At 34.8% G+C, this 18623-nt stretch overlaps 1 protein-coding gene across 2 annotated transcripts in view; it reads left to right on the forward strand.

Moving 5' to 3' along the window:
• The window catches only part of Chodl (chondrolectin), a 389655-nt gene that overhangs the window by 179028 nt on the left and 192004 nt on the right, over window positions 1-18623 (forward strand). Inside the window, exons 1-2 of one of the 2 annotated variants that reach the window (XM_078044485.1) lie at window positions 12378-12505; window positions 13256-13323. The exons of the other annotated variant lie outside the window; for it this stretch is intronic. The gene's annotated coding sequence lies outside the window, so the exon portion shown is untranslated. Of the gene's footprint in view, window positions 1-12377; window positions 12506-13255; window positions 13324-18623 lie in introns of those variants that run through there. 2 annotated transcript variants of the gene reach the window in all.

An 18623-nucleotide genomic window follows, 5' to 3' on the forward strand; every position in this document is an offset into this window, starting at 1 on the left:
AATGGCATATTTGCTGATACTAGGACTGCATCAGCATTTCAGAATTTTGTTACAAAAGGCTTCTTAATGGTTTACAGGTATATTTCATACTATTGCTCCCCAGCTGTAGAGTATTATTGTTTTTTCCATAAGATACTGTTACAGGCAATCAAATTTCATGCTATTTTATAAATTGGGGCCATTTTATTTTAATGTATCTTGAGTGTTAGCCAAGGAACCTTTTATTTCAAATATAGCTTTCTTTTGTCTAGTTTGCAAGTGATAAAAAGGTAACATGAAATACTTTAATTAGAGATCATTTAATGAATGATTTCACTTTATTTCCCCACTTTTTCTTTGCTTTTGATTATATTGTTAATAAATTGGCTTCTGTACCTAGTTACATGTTTTAGATCCGTCTGAAAGCAGGAAATAAAGAACTAAGCTTTATAATTTACTGTTGTCAGGATTTGAGTTTCAAATGCTCTTCAGCTTGCTTTAACTGAGCTATTTCCTCCCTTTTTTAAAAAGGAAAAACAATATTTATTGAAGGCTTTAAAATTGTGTAATATTTTACTACAGGTTCAAAGTCTGTGTCTTTGTATTGATTTGATTTGACTTGTGATTGGAAAGTCATTTTTTTTTTCTTCAGTTGTTTTTGCTGTTGCTATGGTCATAGACAGACTCAAGATGGCATAAGCTAGACTCAGTTAAAAGAACAATGTGAAGACAAAGGAATAGTGTTGGGATCCTGACTCCACCATCATTGCTCTGGGGCCTTGAGTAAATTGCTTGACCTCTTTAAGCCTCAGTTTTCTCAACTATGCAATGGAAATAATTAAACTCATGTTCCAATATATTTTTAGCACGAAAATATATGAATAGACATTATTTTATTTTGCAAGCAAAATCCTGTCTGTTACTGTTAAAGCATCATCTTATTGCCCACTGGAATGAATATATAATATATATAAATATATATATATATACACATACATGGGTGTGTGTATATATATATATATATATATATATATATATATATATATACACATGCATATATAAATGTGTACTTTTTTCTGGCATAGCCCAGTGATCTTTCCTTTATTCCATATATCCAATATCCCAGAAGTCAATAAAAAATTTTGTTCAAAATGTGCTTCAGAGCATATTATTTACATCATTTTGTGTTTATAAGCTCTCGTATAAAATATTTTAAAAGAAAAATTCTCTTGAGTATGGAAGTAGTTAATGGGTGTGCACAGCTTGCACATTTTTAAAAAAATTGGTGCATTGTAATTATACATAATAGTAAGATTCATTATACCATACTTTTACTTGCACATAACATAATTTGATCAATCTATTTCCCTAGTACCTTCCCTTCCCCTCTCTCTCCCCCTGATCCATTTACTCTTCTCTACTGAGTTCTCTTATATTTTTATTCTTGTGATCAGTAGTAATAAAATGTAATTATATATGAAAGCAGAATTCATTGTACTATATTTGTGTATGGACATAGCATAATTTAGTACATTTCATTCCCCAGTACTTCTCTACTCCTCTCCACTCTCCCTCTCGATTCATTTCTTCTAATCTGTTGGTCTGCCTTCTAATTTCATAAGATCTATTTTTTATTTCTTTTTTACCTCTAGCTTTCACATTTGAGAAAAAAGAAACTATTCAACTTTTTGAATCTGGCTTATTTCACTTTGTGTTGAATTTTCAATGTATCATCTTCGATCATTATTTAGTCTTTACATAAATAGGTCTAGAAAACTTTATTTTAAAAGTATATTTAATAATGGTCAAGTTTGAGTATAATATATGTCTACATATTTGGGATATAATATTTATTTAGGACCCAAGTATAAAACATACAAATTTATTTTTTGTAATAATAAAAGCTGAAGTATAATGTAGGATTAAACTGTTAATCAAAAAAAACGGAATGACAGAAAATGTAAACTAGAAACTACAGATTCTTAGAATTTTAGAATTCACTCAATAGAATAGGCTCAACTGGAAATAACTGAGGCATTCAATATAGTTTCTTTTAAAAATGAGTTAGTGGAGATTTATAGAAATAATTCTTAGGGTTCACAAGATGAGTAAGAATTCCTCTCATTCTTCAGAGCCACAAGTACACATACTAGGTTTTTGTTTTTCAGGTATTATAGAATTATAGAATTGTAAATCAGAAAAGGGACCTTAAGGAATATATATTCTCAAATCCCCATTTTACACATGAAGAATTTAAAGCAAAGAGGAGTTATAAAGCTTACTATAATCTGCCAGCCAGTTTGAAACAGGTCTGGGAACTATAATTCAGGCACTGTAAATCATGGCCTAGTGATCTTTTCTTTATTTCATATATTCAATAGTTTATCAATGTTAAACATTTGGTTCAAAATGTGCTTCACATCCCATTACTTATATCATTTGATATCAAAAAGCTCTCATATGAAATATTTTAAGAACCACCCCTCCCTCCCCCCGCGCCCATGAGTATGTTTTCTCTCTCTTAATTTGTACCAGGGATTGAACCCAGCGGCACTTATCTACTGAGCCATATCCCCCGTCCTCTTTTGTATTTTATTTAGAGACAAGATCTCATCGAATTGCTTAGGGCTTCACCAAGTTACTGAGGCTGGCTTTGAATTCATGATCCTCCTGCCTCAGCTTACCTGGTTGCTGGGATTACAGGCATGCACCACCACACCCTAACAATAAAGATGTTTTCTTGAGCACCTGAAATAATGGAGATAGGTATCTTTGATGGGTTCTAGGACATGGATATACACAATTGTTGAAATTTCAGCTTATAAACTTTGGCCATTATTTAGTCTTTAACTTGTATGCCCAGAAAGTTGATATTAACATATTTAATAATGTTTGTTTTTAATTAATCAATTCAAATTACCCTTAGGCAAAATGACAATATAGAATTATATTGAGGAATTTAACTTCTGAGTGAATTAATAAATTTGCTATCTGGAGAAAAGTCTATATTATTAAAACAAATTGTGAGATTGCTAATTCATCATAGGCACAGAGTAAGGGAAATTGGTTGTATGGTCCTAATGATTCAGGTTAGTAAGATGATTGCCTGAAGAATCCATCTCCGCTTAGGAATATGTTGGCTTAAAATATCATAATACTCATTGAAGAACTGGCTTCAAAGGTGTGTAACCTGTGTAGTCACATAGAGGCAATACTCAAAAAAACCCATTTTTGGTTTAAAGCTCTGCTGTTGGACTTGAAATTCTTAATAATGAACTTGTGTTTTGTAAGTGACATCTGTTAGGACAATATACCCAATATGTGTGTCTGCTGCTTCTTTCTGCTCCATTCTCATATTGCATTCAAGATGCTTCATGAGCATAAACAGGCCCATGATGTACGGAAGTTCAGAGAGATTCCAAGTATGTTGCTTGTACTAAGCAAACAGAGTGTTGACAGCCCCAGAGCCCATGCTTTCCATTCTAACCAGAATTTTCTAAGTATGCAGAAAGATAGTAATGGTGCTACAGAATCACAAATGACCATGGATCCCTCTCTTCTTCTTTCTTACTCATTTTATTTGCCTTTGTTACCCAACCGCTTGCACTAAAAATGATGGTGTAGTAGGAAAAATGGAAATAGAATAACCTATACTGCCTTTTAGTTTACTTATATATGTTTTTTGCTCATCAGTATGCCGATGATAGAAAATGTTGCTAAAATATACAAATGTCAAGAAGTGAAATAAATAAGAACAGTTGGGTTAGTTTTGTGCTATGCTTCCACTTTCCTGGTAAGAATGAAATACACATGAATGTATGAGCTACAAAATATGAATTGCATGTTTTCAGTGGTTTGCCATACAAATAAATAAACACACTGATGTTTGCATTTAAAATTAATATTGCACAATAGAAGATAAACAGTAAAGTGAATGCTAATAATTTAAAATATTAATTTTCCCTAAAGTAGGGAGAGAGCAAAAAATAAAATGGCACATTTTTCAACTGTATTTTTTTTTTTTTTGCTACTGGAAATGTTGAATTCAAAAAAGTTCTATCACTGAGGTACATTCTGAGCCCTATTTATTTTTTATTTTGAGGTAGGCTCTCACTAATTTGCCCAGGCTGGCCTTGAATTTGCAATTCTCCTGTCTCAGTTTCCTAAATAAGTAAGAGTATAGGTCTGTACCACCATGCACAACAAATTCTGCTGTTTTAAAAAATGGCCCTGCATTTTCCTTTCATACTGAGGCTCATTAGTTATAGATACAGTGTGACTCATTATAGCCCAAAAGAAGTGAGCAACCTATGGCATCTGGATGTATGCTGCCATTTTCTTGTTTTAGGACTTCCAATTTTTGATTTTCAAGCAGATTATTTTCTTTCTGTTGATAAAAGAAAAATAAATTTATTTCCTTTATTTAGATTTATAATATAATTGGTTAGATAACTTTTTAATGTATCAATAACAATCAATGTCTTTTTGAGATTGCATCCCTGGTCTTCTTGACTTTTGGTGTCATTTTTGAACTAACCTATTTTTTGTGTGTATTTGTTTATTGGGTTATTTAGGAATCATTGATAAAGCAAGTGGTACAGAAGATAGAGGTATATAAACAAACCTTTAAAATTCAGGCATGTAACATGTTAGAAAAAATAAGTGCTATGCATGCTGTGCGAGGGGATGAGACTGGACCCCAGGATCCTCAGGATACCTTCTTCCTGCACTGAGTGTGCAGTCTGTCTTCTTTTCAATGAGGTGGTCTGTGCAGGCTCTCCACATGCTTAGTATTACAGGTTTCAGAGGTTCAGTCCATGGTCAGCTGATTCCATTGCTCTGGGCACAAGTTGAGAGAGCATCACAGCAGATAGACATGGGAGAGGAAAATAGAATTAGCCTATGTTTAAGTTTCCTACTCACATGGCTAATTTCATCCTACTTTATCAAGTTTTGTGGACTAAATTTATGTGTTCAATATTTACTGAGCAGCTAATACACATGAGGTAGTATGCCAGATCTGGGAACTCGGTGATAAGTTGTACTCTGAGAAGACTGACTGAATTCTTTTGTGAGAGGCAGACAATCATAAAAAGAAAAACCTCTTGGATTTGGGTAAAGTTGTGATGAAAGCAAGTATGGAGAGAAAGAAAAAAAGTAATGAGAGGAGTCCATTTTGAGTAGGATTGTCATGGAAGAACTAAAGACACTGTATAATATCTGAGCCAAGACTGAAATTATGAGAAGAAGTTCTGAAAAGGAGAAAGTTCTAGTGGTGATAAAAATTACAAAAGCCTAAGACAAACCCCCCCTGGTGTTGTGAGTTGAAGGGTGGCCTCCAAAAAGATTATATTCACATATTTGGAAAAAAGTCTTTATAGATCTAAATAAGGATCTAAAGATGAGAACATTTTGGAATAACAAGATAAGCCCAAAACCCAGTGAAAAATGTGTCTATAATGGAAGTGGGAAGACATAGACACAGAGGAGGAGACTATGTGATGGCAGAAGCAGAGGCTGGAGCTATAAGGGATACCTGGAGTCACCAGCAGTTGGAAGAGGCAAGGAAAGGATTTCCCTGGAGCCTCACAAGGCCAATGCATTAATCTTGAGTTCTTGGCCTCACAAACTGTGCCGGAATAAATATTTTTTTGTTGTCATTTTAAGGCACCTAATTTGTATGATTTGTGTGGTAGTCTAGAAAACTAATATATTTAGTGAAGGTGAGATGAAGTAAGCAAAGTGGAGGAGACTGAGAAGAGATTAGAGAAGGTTTAGGAGTCAATGGAAGCAATGGAAGAGTGTTAAGCTAGAGTATATTTTTCCCCCATATATTTATTTTGTGATGCAGAGAATGGAAGGTCAGATATAGAAAGCAAAGTAGACTAAGGTAGTTGAATTATTGAAAGAGCATGGTGCATAGACTGCTTGGTTGTTCCAGAGACAGAATGAGTGGACACAGTGACATTCTGAGACTGAAATGGCAGGATTTGTTAATGGATTAGATATAAAAAGAATCAAAAATGAATTTTGAGATTTTCAAAGTAAACAAATGGGTAATGGTATTTTATTTACTAAAAATGGCAATGACTAGTAAGAAAAGATATCCACTGGTGAGGGTGGGAATCAGGAGTTTCTTTAAATGTAATTAAGGATTAAAAATCCAAATGGTCATGCTATTTAGGTAAAATTAGTTGAGATAATAAAATTAGTTGAGATAATACACACCCAAATCACGATTAATTGCAATTGCACTTATGTATTGTTCAAAAATGAATGTGTCTGCTAAGATTTAATGACTTGATTTTTTTTTTTGTTTAGTTTAGTGTTAACAAGGTAACAATTATATCTCTTGAGGACATCACTCCAGCATTGTTATCACTGTAGCAATTAATTCTTACCTTCATTTATTTTTAGAATAGACTAATATTCTTTTATGGCAAGGTTCCAAGAGCCAAGCTGGTTATGAAGTCTCCATAGTTTATATTTTTACATGAATCCATAGAATATAATAGTAAGTTGAGGGCTTACTCAACTTACTCAATATAATAGTAAGTTGAAGTTGAAGATTTATTTGTATTAAAAATTAGCTCTTGAACCCCCAAAGGAAGTAGTTCCCTCAAGCTGGTAATTTGTTTGAGTGCTGAATCCACTAAAAGAAGCATAAGAATTAACTTTTTGTCCAAACTCTACTTTAATCTTGGCTCAAGAATGTTGAAAATCTGGGCTCAGAGATGCTCTTTCTAACCCTTTCCATTTAATCAATAATAACACTGGCAGAAAGAGAGAGTATATCTTTTTCCCCTAACACAGATAATTGAATATTGCCTAATTAGATTAACAGCACTACTTTGATGCCATAGTGATAGATGATTTATGGGAGGCCTGACAGTGATAATTGTGTAAAATATTATTTAATTAAAGTGGGAGATACAAGGTCTAGAGGTCATGGTTTTGAAAATAGTGTCCTCTCCCCCACTTGAAGTTTGAGTATATATTTTTACATTAAAAACAACATCTTTTGAACTACTAAAACATGCTCCACTCCTTTTTATGTCCTATAACTTTATCTATTTTGGATTTAATTACTTAAATTTGCCTGAATTATTTCTGGCTAGGTAGGAGACAGCATCTTAGTTCTCTTCTGAGCAGTGTAAGAAGGGGTATACCTATGCATTTCCTTATTCACCATATTCATCTTTGCAGTAAATGTGAAAACAATACTGGGAAAAGCCAAGGTGCCATGTACAGTAGTCCTTTTAGTCACATTTTCATTAGATTCAGGCTCAACTACTGTGTGTTCTAAGAGTCTGGGTAGCTTACCTCCTTTGAGGAGGAAATTAGACATAGAATGACTTGGAGAAAAGCTACCATCTTAGGCATGATGCTACCTGTTCAAACCTAAAGCATTTCGGTAAAAGGTGAACTATGACAAAAATGTGCGAATCTTCACAATTTAAGGGGTGAGGACAGGAGACCATTTATAAGAAAGATATGGCAAAGGTTCCATATATGTAACCTTAATCAGTAATTTTAGGGAGATGGTCACAGACCTCTTTTTGTATTGCTTGTGCTATATTTTCACAGTGTTCAGGAAAAGGTTTACTTTCTCTCTTGTCCACTTAGCAACTATTGAACACTTATTTTGTCCCAGGATCATAAGGAATATGTGGGCTTGTTTTATTTGATTATGTGGTAGCTGTATATAGAGAAATGAGTGTACATTGGTCTCTGACCAATCAAATAAAAGAGGACAAACTTTAAATATCTTCTTATGAATAAGAAGAATTGACATGTTTATTTCATAATACCTGAGCTTTCATTTTTCCCTGAATACCCACATAGAGGTTTAGAAGGGAAAGTTATGAAAGAATTTGAAAATGCTTCTTGGCATCTATACAACTATGAAATGTTTATGAAAGCAACATGGAATTCTGTAATTTAAAAATACATTTTTCTCTTTGAAAAATGAGATAATTCCTGAGTAGACAATTGGTGTAGGATGAAAAAAAAAAAGAAACATGATTGAAAGAACAAAATATCAGGACCTGTGACTTTCCATACCCACACATTTTTTGATGCATCATTTTCATGTCCATAAATTTAGGAAAACATAACACTTAATAGTGGGAAATAAAAGAGCTAGATAATATAGCAGTAAAGTAAAGAGAATTAAGAAATTTTAACCACATTAAAGCCTATTGACAAAAACAATTGGCAAGATTCTATATTTGCATATTAACTCTATGACAAAATCTGTTTATGATCTTTAAACTTCAAAGTGAATGGCATGGCAAATGACTGAATAATGCTTTCAAATGAGGAGTAATTGTAAGCATCAGAACATAGCAAAACTATTGATGATGTTGTAGACTGAAATTCTTTTCCTGGGTCCATTCTGGATTTACAGAACATATGTTCCTTGACTTATGATGGAGTTATGTTTTGACTAGAAGCCATGGCTCACCACCACTGTCCAGCATCATAAGATACTAATGCATATCTATTAGCCTTGGAAAAGATCTAAATTCAAAGTAGATTTACACTGTTATACGGAGTACCACTTTCACACTTTGTAAAATTAAAATTGTAAGTTGACCATTATAAATCGGGGACCATCTGTAGTCAATACAACAACCATATGTAAACCTATGTTTGACATCTGTCAAAGTAGCAAAGTTGGTTGGGGAGGGGAGGCAGACATGCAGCCCATCAGAACAGTTTAACTTTAGCCTGATAGAATTTGTCTGCAGATTTTCCTAATGTTCAGAACTTCAAAATTTTGAAAAAGATAGAAGAGTGCTCTATGTCTTCCAACTGGCTAGTGGGGAGCTTAGGTGGGGAGCCATTGTGTTGACACTTGATGCTGTGGGAGCTGGGGAGATCACAGCAAATATTGCCAATACTGTGTGGCCTAGGGTGTCCCTAGAAGAATGTGATTGAAACAGGTACAGAGATTTTACCCAGGGAGATTCAAGTCAGAGATATGCTGGAGAGTACAACTCACTTTTTCCTTGAGTCCAGCTGCTCAGATAACTGATTGAAGAGGGTTGGGAAACTGAATAGGCAGTTGTGATCATTCTGGGGATCAGAGCCTGAGGTCAGTCTTGTGTAACAGAGCATGTGAGACCTGTGCAGAAGGGGTGGTTCCTCTGCCCTACAGGTGGGAATTCTTCAGAGGCTCCCGATGTCCAGAATCCCAGCAGAGATATGCATCTGGACTAAGGATGTGTCTATCTAATCTCTCCAGAGCAGGTACCACCCAACAAAGTCCCAAAGGCCTGATTAGAACTAAGCCTTAGCTGTGGGAACTCCCCACTTAGAACTCTGCAGTATCTCCACCCTGGGAGTACATGGATCCAGTTTGTCTGGACAAAACTTGTGACAGTATTTCCCACTCCATCCTACCCTATACTAGGGAGAAGGGAAACTGAGAGCTATTTCAATCAGCTTCAGTTTTAGGCCATGCCAACTGGCAGCTCAGTGACAAACACAAAAATAGGAAGGGGTTAACAACCCCTAACCCTTGCTCTAACAGGTACATAAATATCCCAAGAAGAAATTGAAGGATAGTCAGGCATAGAATTTTGGTTTATAATAATTTTCAGATGATAATAAAGAATAATTGAATATTCTTTAATCATTTAAAACTTGTTAGGGAAAGAAGTTCTATGACTATTTTGTTTGTGGATAGTCTATGCAACATGATCCATTCCATTGTTGGTGAATTATTTAAATGTATCACAGTTTTTAAGCTTCAGCTTCATCAATAGCTGCTGTGATACATTTAAATAATTCACCAACAATTGAATGGATGAGGCTTATTTGAATATGTTATTAAAGCATGCCATTAGTCAATGTTGTCTTTTAATGCAGATCAAATTATATTAGGTTGGTAAATAAGTTGGGGAAATTTTAGAAGTTTGCAAAGTATATATGGAAAATATTAGAAATTTTCTGTTTTTATTAAACCAAATCGACTACATAATGACCTGATGTGCAATTCACTGGACACTGTTCTAATTATGAATTAAAGATCAAGCATGACTAAAATACATAACAATTCTACTTGGGAAAATAATGAGATTTATTTTTCTATTTATATACAAATTCTAATTGTATTCATTTACTAAAGTTCCATAACAAAATACTATAAACCAGGTGGCTTACCCAACATAAATTTATTTTTTCATAGTTTTAGAGGCTGGAGGTCCAAGATCAATGTGCTGGCAGGTTTGGTTTCTTTGGAGGCCTCTTTCCATGGTGGGCAGATGGCAGCCTTCTGACTGTGTCCGCACAGGTTCTCTTCACTGTGTGCCTCTGTGTGTGTCCAAATTTCCTTTTATTATATAAATATGAGTCAGATTGGACTGACTCACCCTAAAAGCCTCACTTTAAAATGAGGCTTTAAACATGTTATATGTAATTATGGTTACATTCTGAGGTATTGGGAATTAGACTTCAATATGTAAATTTTGGGGGCAGGGAGGTGGGGGACACAATTCAGACCTTAGTTCCAATGTAATTCATACACCCTCCAGTATTTATTTAGCTTCTGTTGGACATCTGCACTGAGCCAGGCACAGGCTATACTTTCAGGGTGGATTCTTTGCCCTCCTGGAACTAGCAGTTTTATAATAGAGAAAAAAGTCAATTAAGAGTTAGCAAACAAACAATTGCATAATTACAGAGGGTTAATTGCTAATAAAGGCAATGAAATGAACATGTGATGGAGAGCAAAGAGGTAGGAGTTGGGAAGCAGTGGTAATGTTGAATTTGACAAAGATTGCAGCAAATCTATGAAGAATTAAGATTCAATATTTTGGGCTGAGGTTGTAGCTCAGTGGTAGAGTGCTCACCTACCATGCATGAGGCACTGGGTTTGAACCTCAGCACCACATAAAAATAAAGAAATAAAGACTCAATATTTTAAGGGTAGTAATGACAAGACTTGAAGATGAATTGAATGTGTAGAGTGAGCAGTGTAGAAGAAAGAATAGCTCCCAGGTTTTAAAAGTGTAGTAGGTGTTGGTGTCATTTAATGTGAAGAAGTAGGAGGAGAAAGATTTACATAGGGAGCAGGATTGAAAAGATCCCAGAGTTTAGGTTCATTCATGTTGACTCTGAGGTGCCCATTAAGTTCTTCTGGAAAAGTTGTAGGGTCAGTCGTTCAAGTAAGAACACGATATGGAAACCAAAACATAAAAAGTATATGAAGCTGGAGTAAAATACATCTATTTGCTAATGAACATGAGTGATCCATAATTTGAACAATATCTGTAAACTGGGATAATTTCTTTTTAAATTAAACTAAAGGATTAGGTATGACATTGTCCTTTTTCCTGTATAATAGATGTTAGACATTTATAAGTAAAGGTAGACTCTGGACTCATTCAAGGGGTCTCTATTTTGTGTTCCTGTTTAACTTAATGACACTGTTACTAAAGAAGTCTTAGAGGGGCAATGTCAAGTTTTTTGAAACCATGCTAAATTTTAGAAGCATAATAGGAGAGTATTTTGAAGCTTTAATTGAAAGTGCCGAGAAAAATGCTTTTAGTGTGACTTTGCAAATTGTAAATCTGGCAGAGATTATAAGAAATGTTTGGCTCCTCTTGCTTTAGTGATTTAGTGATTTAGTAAAGACTCTGTTAACAGTTTCTTAAATATTTAATGCTCTAGGCAGAATGATAGGATGATAAAAACTTTGCTGTTGATGAATAAAGTAAATCATGTGGCTTACCTCAAACTATCAGAGCCTAAAAAAATATTTTTTTAATATTTTGATGTTAAGAAAGACTATTGTGTTACTTTTAAAGGTTTTATAGTTTTGGAAACATTTTTTAATGAAAAAAGTGTGGGCAAGAAAATAGAGTTTAATATGCATAAAACATGCACATTAGAGGCAAAATATTACTGAGCATTTTATATAGATGTTAAATATTTGAATATAATTTTAGAGATGATGTGGAATAACAGTTTAGCTTTTTGTGGAAGGACTTTTCTGAAAGCTTGTTTTACAGGAAGAATTATATTTTTGGGGATTTAAATTGGATCCAGGAAGAAAGTATGGTTTACTAGGAGAAGTTTATTACTAAATTGATCTGTAGAAATCTTTGAAGAGATTAGTGCTCTATCTGACGTGTGAGAGGTAAAAATTTGGTCCCCAGATGTAGGCTCTCTATTAACCTCACAGATTGTTTCTTTTGCTGAGAAGCAACATTTTAGTTTGAATCCATCCAGTCAACAAATGGGCCAAGGATCTGAATAGACACTTCTCAGAAGATGATATACAATTAATCAACAAATATGTGAAAAAGTGTTCATCATCGCTATCAATTAGAGAAATGCAAATCAAAACTAATCTAAGATTTCATCTCACTCCAGTCAGAATGGCAGCTATTATGAAGACAAACAACAATAAGTCTTGGTGAGGATGTGGAGAAAAAGGTAGCCTCATACACTGCTGGTGGGACTGCAATTTGGTACAGCCAATATGAAAAGCAGTATGGAGATTCCTTGGAAAATTGTGAGTGGAACCACCATTTGACCCAGCTATCTCTCTCCTCAGTCTATACCCAAAGGACTTAAAAACAGCATACTACAGGGACACAGCCACATCAATGTTTGTAATAGCACAATTCACAATAGCTAAACTGTGGAACCAACCTAGATGCTCTTCGGTAGATAAATGTATAAAAAAAAATGTGGCATGTATGCACAATGGAATATTGCTCAGCAATAAAAGAGAATAAAATCTTGGCATTTGCTAAGTGAAGTTTGCCAATCCTAAAAAAACCAAATGCCGAATGTTTTCTCTGATATAAGGAGGCTGATTCATAGTGAGGTAGGGAGGGCGAGCATGGGAGGAATAGATGAACTCTACATAGGGAAGAAGGGTGGGGGGGGAGAGGGGACATGAGGTTAGAAATAATGGTGGAATATGATGGACATTATTATCCAAAGTGCATGTAATGAAAACATTAATTGGTGTAAATATACTTTTATACAATAAGAGATATGAAAAATTTGTGCTCTACAGTGTAATATGAATTGTAATGCATTCGGCTGTCATATATAAATAAAAAAATAATAAAATAATAACAAAAAAGAAATATTGGCATTTGTATGTGCTAAGGGTATTCTGTATTTACTCAATAGTAGGGCAGTGAGAATCAGTAGGGCACCAGATTATTTTCCTGAAAGTAGTGACTGACTTTATAGGATGGTTTAAAAATATTTTTATAAAAATTTCCCCCTATTTCTCTTCCTTTTACAGATGAGGAAACTAAGATGCAAATTGATGGAGTGCAGCCAGCACACAGCTGGTTATTGGAAGGACTACAGGTAGAACCCAGGGATTCTGATTCTAGACTAGTGTCTCTCAACTCTATGAGGTTCTGTTTTATAGCCTGGTCTCTTACTCTGATAAATAACAAAATGCTTAGTTCCTTTGTTAAAAGTACTAAACCTGTACTTTGTTAGAAGTATTAACTAGAAATCAGGGTTTTTTTGGGGTAGTTTTGCTATAAATCAAGATGGTTTGCAAGGAAAGGTTCACTAAGTTTAAAACAGTTTGGGTCTGCCATGCTTTCACTCAAACATTTTGGTGTCTTTTAACTAGTACTGATTCTGTTTGGCACAGTCTAGTTGTCCTTCATGCTATATCTTATTGCCACCATTGTCAAGTATGAGGGACAAACTGTTGTTTTTATATATATATATAGAAGGAGAGACCAATTCTGAAGGAGTCAAATATGCTGGCTGCACTAGAGTTAGTCTAAGTTCCAAAAGTTTAGGAAACCGAATGAAAACTATACTGAACAGCTAAAGATATTGGAAGAGGAAGGATGTAATAATGTAAAGTAAATTTTGGCAAATAAAGGTAAATAGTTTTTCTCTTGCCACGAATCATGGGATCTTTACATCATTGATACTGGCATTGCTATCCTAAAGTATTATTTATTGAAATGCTGACGTAGATGTTCTGTATTAACCTCAGAAGACATTTTGTTGCCCATAGAATTGCCAAAGACAGAGGTAGCCAAAACAGTTTTTGATTTCCATTAAAATACTGATCTAGTCTGACACTGATTAATTTGTGGTGGCTAGAAGAACAGAATTTTATAGTGACTTCACTGCAAATAGCGTTAATATTTAATACCAAGGTTCTATTTGGTCACTGATGATATTAAACTCTCAAGCAGACTTACAAAGGTAAATCAACAGTAGCATGATTTAGGGGAAAATTAGGAGATCTGTTTGTCTATATTCACTTTCTAATACTTAGTTTGGAAAACCATCTTCTTTCTCATTTGAAAGAAGTGGAATCCGTGACACATACAAAGAGCTAGAAGGAATTGTGCAGGTGGCAATAGATTTCTTTCAACATTATTGCCATTCTGAGGACCAAAAAGCTTAAAGAAGAAAGTAGCTTCATATCAGTCAATGTCTGGATAACTAAATTCATAGCCACATATCTGTATCACTAATAATACCTGTATCATTTAAATCTGTATTTCTCTATATTGCATACCTACATGTAATAATACCTACATGCATATTCATATATATAATATGTACATATATGAGATGTAACATGTGACACATGTATCACTTATGATATATACATATATAAAATTGCATACATATTATATCACACATGTGTGTATTGTGTGTGTGTGTGTATGTATGTGTGTGATGAAAATATAAAGCTGTGACCCATACTGAAGAGTTTATGTGGAGAGTTTATAATAATAAAGACTTAGAAAAAATAAGCACACCTGTCACAGGAGAGTGGGGCGCCCAAGTTCCAGACCTCAGCTCATGTGTGCCAATGAAAGAGAATTTAAAGTCAGACACCAAAAGCCATGCAGGAGAACTTTGTTGTAAGTGAAAGTAAAGTGAGATTCAAGTAAAGGATGCTCTTGAGAAAGAGTGGGCTGTCTTGGAGCAGAGAACGTCAAAGGAAATAATGCTGCTTTCAAATGAATTACTGTTTGATGTTTGCCTTGAGAATTGAGGACCACTCTTGGCAGTCTTTGCAATCAGCTGTTCAATTTCTCCTTCACATCAGCCAGTGGAGTTTTGTCCCCTAGTTGGTCCTTTCCAGAACTGTCATAGTGGCCATCCTGTTGGGATGTATAAGAAAGGGAAAATCTTCCATGAGTACAGGAGGCCTAACAGAAGCTAGGTTGGATGGGGTCTCTGGTTCATGGTCTCCAGGCATGAACTTCCTTGAGATTTATAAGTACCTTTCTCTGGGAAATTAGTGGGCAAGAGCATGAAGTAAAATGTGATAAACAGAGGGCTCACCCCTGTCAGGGTGGCTAGTTCTTACATATGGGAAATTGTGGGCAGAGTAAATAGCCACTCTGTACTTTCTGCTTTTGAAATCATAAAGATTTATCTTCAGGTCTCCAGGCTAAGTCAAATACTAGTGTGTGTGTATTTGTCATTATGTGGAAGAAGAACATCAGAGGAAGGTAGGAATCTTATAGATCATGTTCATGACAATCCTAGTACAGAAAATACTCTAGGTCTGAGTTACCTGGTCATCCTATCTTTAGGTTAAAATAATAGATAGTATGATGGTAATATAATAACATCCATTTTTCTATCTCTTTTGTTATATGGTTCCAAATGGAATGATTACTCTTTTCTACTGGATGTTAAACTGATATCCTGGGGTCTTCCTTTCCATCTTTTATATGGAGTGCCTTTGCTTTGTCTGCTGTTACAAAGTTCTTGTTCTCATATCTTCCTCTTTTTTAGGATTTTCTTTCTGATTACTTCTTGATAAAAAGTGCATGAGGGTAAATTTTTTGAGAACTCTAATGTCTGAAATGTTTTAAATTCAATCTTCTTACTTTTCTGATTTTCTTTTTGAGGAATATAGAAATCTGGTTGGCAAACCATTAACCTTTAGAATTTTGAAAACATCTTTTTAGTGTCTATAATATTTTAATGTAATTTTTAAAATTTATATATGACAGCAGAATGCATTACAATTCTTTTTACATATATGGAGCACAATTTTTCATATCTATGGTTGTATACATAGTATATTCACATCAATTTGTGTCTTCGTACATGTACTTTGGATAGTAATGATCATCACATTCCACTATCATTAAGTACCCCATGTCCCCTCCCTTCCCCTCTCACCCCTCTGCCCTATCTAGAGTTTGTCTATTCCTCCCATGCTCCTGCTCCCGCTCCCTATCCCACTATGAATCAGCTTCCTTATATCAATGAAAACATTCAGCATTTGGTGTTAGAATGTTTCTTTGAAATTTTATAATGAAGTTTCTTGGCATCTATTTTCATTTTTTTTATTATTATCATTGTTATTTGATAGGAACTCTTACTCTATAAGGTTTTATAATCCCCAAACTCAAACTCATGTCCTTCAATTCTGGAAAAATTTCTTGAGTTCAATAATTAATTAATTATTTCATTTTTTAAAAGAAAATTTTCTCTGCTTTCCAGATGTTTCACCATACTCTATTTTTTTTCCTCTTACTTGTTGTCTCTTCAACTTTTTGTCCTCCTTGTGGGAGATTTCCTCAGATTTATCTTCTATCCAGGCTGTTGTGTTTTTCCTTCTTGTTATCATGTTTTTAATGATTTTATGAATAAAATATTTCCTCCATTTTTTTCAATAATATTGATGGTAGATATTTTACAGTTTTGTCTTAATGATTTTTTCCTCCATTCTATTTCTTTTTTTCTTTTTTTTTATTGTTGGTCGTTCAAAACATTACATCTAACTTGATATATTTCCCAGTTTGATTCAAAAGTGTTATGAACTCCCATTTTTACCCCGTATACAGATTGCTGAGTCACATCAGTTACATCAATTACATTTCCATTGATTTACATATTGCCATTCTAGTGTCTGATGAATTCTGCTCTCTAACCTATCCTCTACTATCCCCCCTCCCCTCGACTCCCCTCCCCTCTTCTCTCTCAACCCCCTCTACTGTAAAACACTTCTTCCACTTGTATTATTCTTTCCTTACCCCTCACTTCCTCTTGTATGTAATTTTGTATAACCCTGAGGATCACCATCCCTTTCCATGCAATTTCCCTTCTCTCTCCCTTTCCCTCTCCCCTCTCATCCCTATTAATGTTGATCTTCTTCTCCTGCTCTTCATCCCTACTCTGTCCTTAGTTACTCCCCTTATATCAAAGAAGTCATTTGGCATTTGTTTTTTAAGGATTGGCTAGCTTCACTTAGCATAATCTGCTCTAATGCCATCCATTTCCCTCCAAATTCTATGATTTTGTCGTTTCTTAATGCAGAGTAATACTCCATTGTGTATAAATGCCACATTTTTTTATCCATTCATCTATTGAAGGGCATCTAGGTTGGTTCCACAATCTTGCTATCGTGAATTGTGCTGCTATGAACATCGATGTAGCAGTGTCCCTGTAGCATGCTCTTATTAGGTCTTTGGGGAATAGACCGAGAAGGGGAATAGCTGGGTCAAATGGTGGTTCCATTCCCAGCTTTCCAAGAAATCTCCATACTGCTTTCAAAATTGGCTGCACCAATTTGCAGTCCCACCAACAATGAACCAGTGTACCCTTTTCCCCACATCCTCGCCAACACTTGTTGTTATTTGACTTCATAATGGCTGCCATTCTTACTGGAGTGAGATGGTATCTTAGGGTGGTTTTGATTTGCATTTCTCTGACTGTTAGTGATGTTGAGCATTTTTTCATGTACTTATTGATTGATTGTATGTCCTCCTCTGAGAAGTGTCTGTTCAGGTCCTTGGCCCATTTGTTGATTGGGTTATTTGTTGTCTTTTTGTCTAATTTTTTGAGTTCCTTGTATACTCTGGATATTAGGGCTCTATCTGAAGTGTGAGGAGTAAAGATTTGTTCCCAGGATGTAGGCTCCCTATTTACCTCTCTTATTGTTTCTTTTGCTGAGAAAAAACTTTTTAGTTTGAGTAAGTCCCATTTGTTAATTCTAGTTGTTAACTCTTGCGATATGGGTGTCCTATTGAGGAATTTGGGGCCCGACCCCACGGTATGTAGATCATAGCCAACTTTTTCTTCTATCAGACGCCGTGTCTCTGTTTTGATATCAAGCTCCTTGATCCATTTTGAGTTAACTTTTGTGCATGGCGAGAGAAAGAGATTCAGTTTCATTTTGATGCAAATGGATTTCCAGTTTTCCCAGCACCATTTGTTGAAGATGCTATCCTTCCTCCATTGCATGCTTTTAGCCCCTTTATCAAATATAAGATAGTTGTAGTTTTGTGGATTGGTTACTGTTTCCTCTATTCTGTACCATTGGTCCACCCACTTGTTTTGGTACCAGTACCATACTGTTTTTGTTACTATTGCTCTGTAGTATAGTTTGAAGTCTGGTATCGCTACCCACCTGATTCACACTTCCTGCTTAGCATTGTTTTTGCTATTCTGGGTCTTTTATTATTCCATATGAATTTCATGATTGTTTTATCTATTTCTACAAGAAATGCTGTTGGGATTTTGATTGGCATTGCATTGAACTTATAGAGAACTTTTGGTAATATCTCCATTTTGATGATGTTAGTTTGGCCTATCCATGAGCAGGGTATATTATTCCATCTTCTAAGGTCTTCTTCTATATCTTTCTTTAGGGTTCT

This window comes from Ictidomys tridecemlineatus, chromosome 3, assembly GCF_052094955.1.
Source record: "Ictidomys tridecemlineatus isolate mIctTri1 chromosome 3, mIctTri1.hap1, whole genome shotgun sequence".
Classification (NCBI taxonomy): Eukaryota; Metazoa; Chordata; class Mammalia; order Rodentia; family Sciuridae; genus Ictidomys; species Ictidomys tridecemlineatus.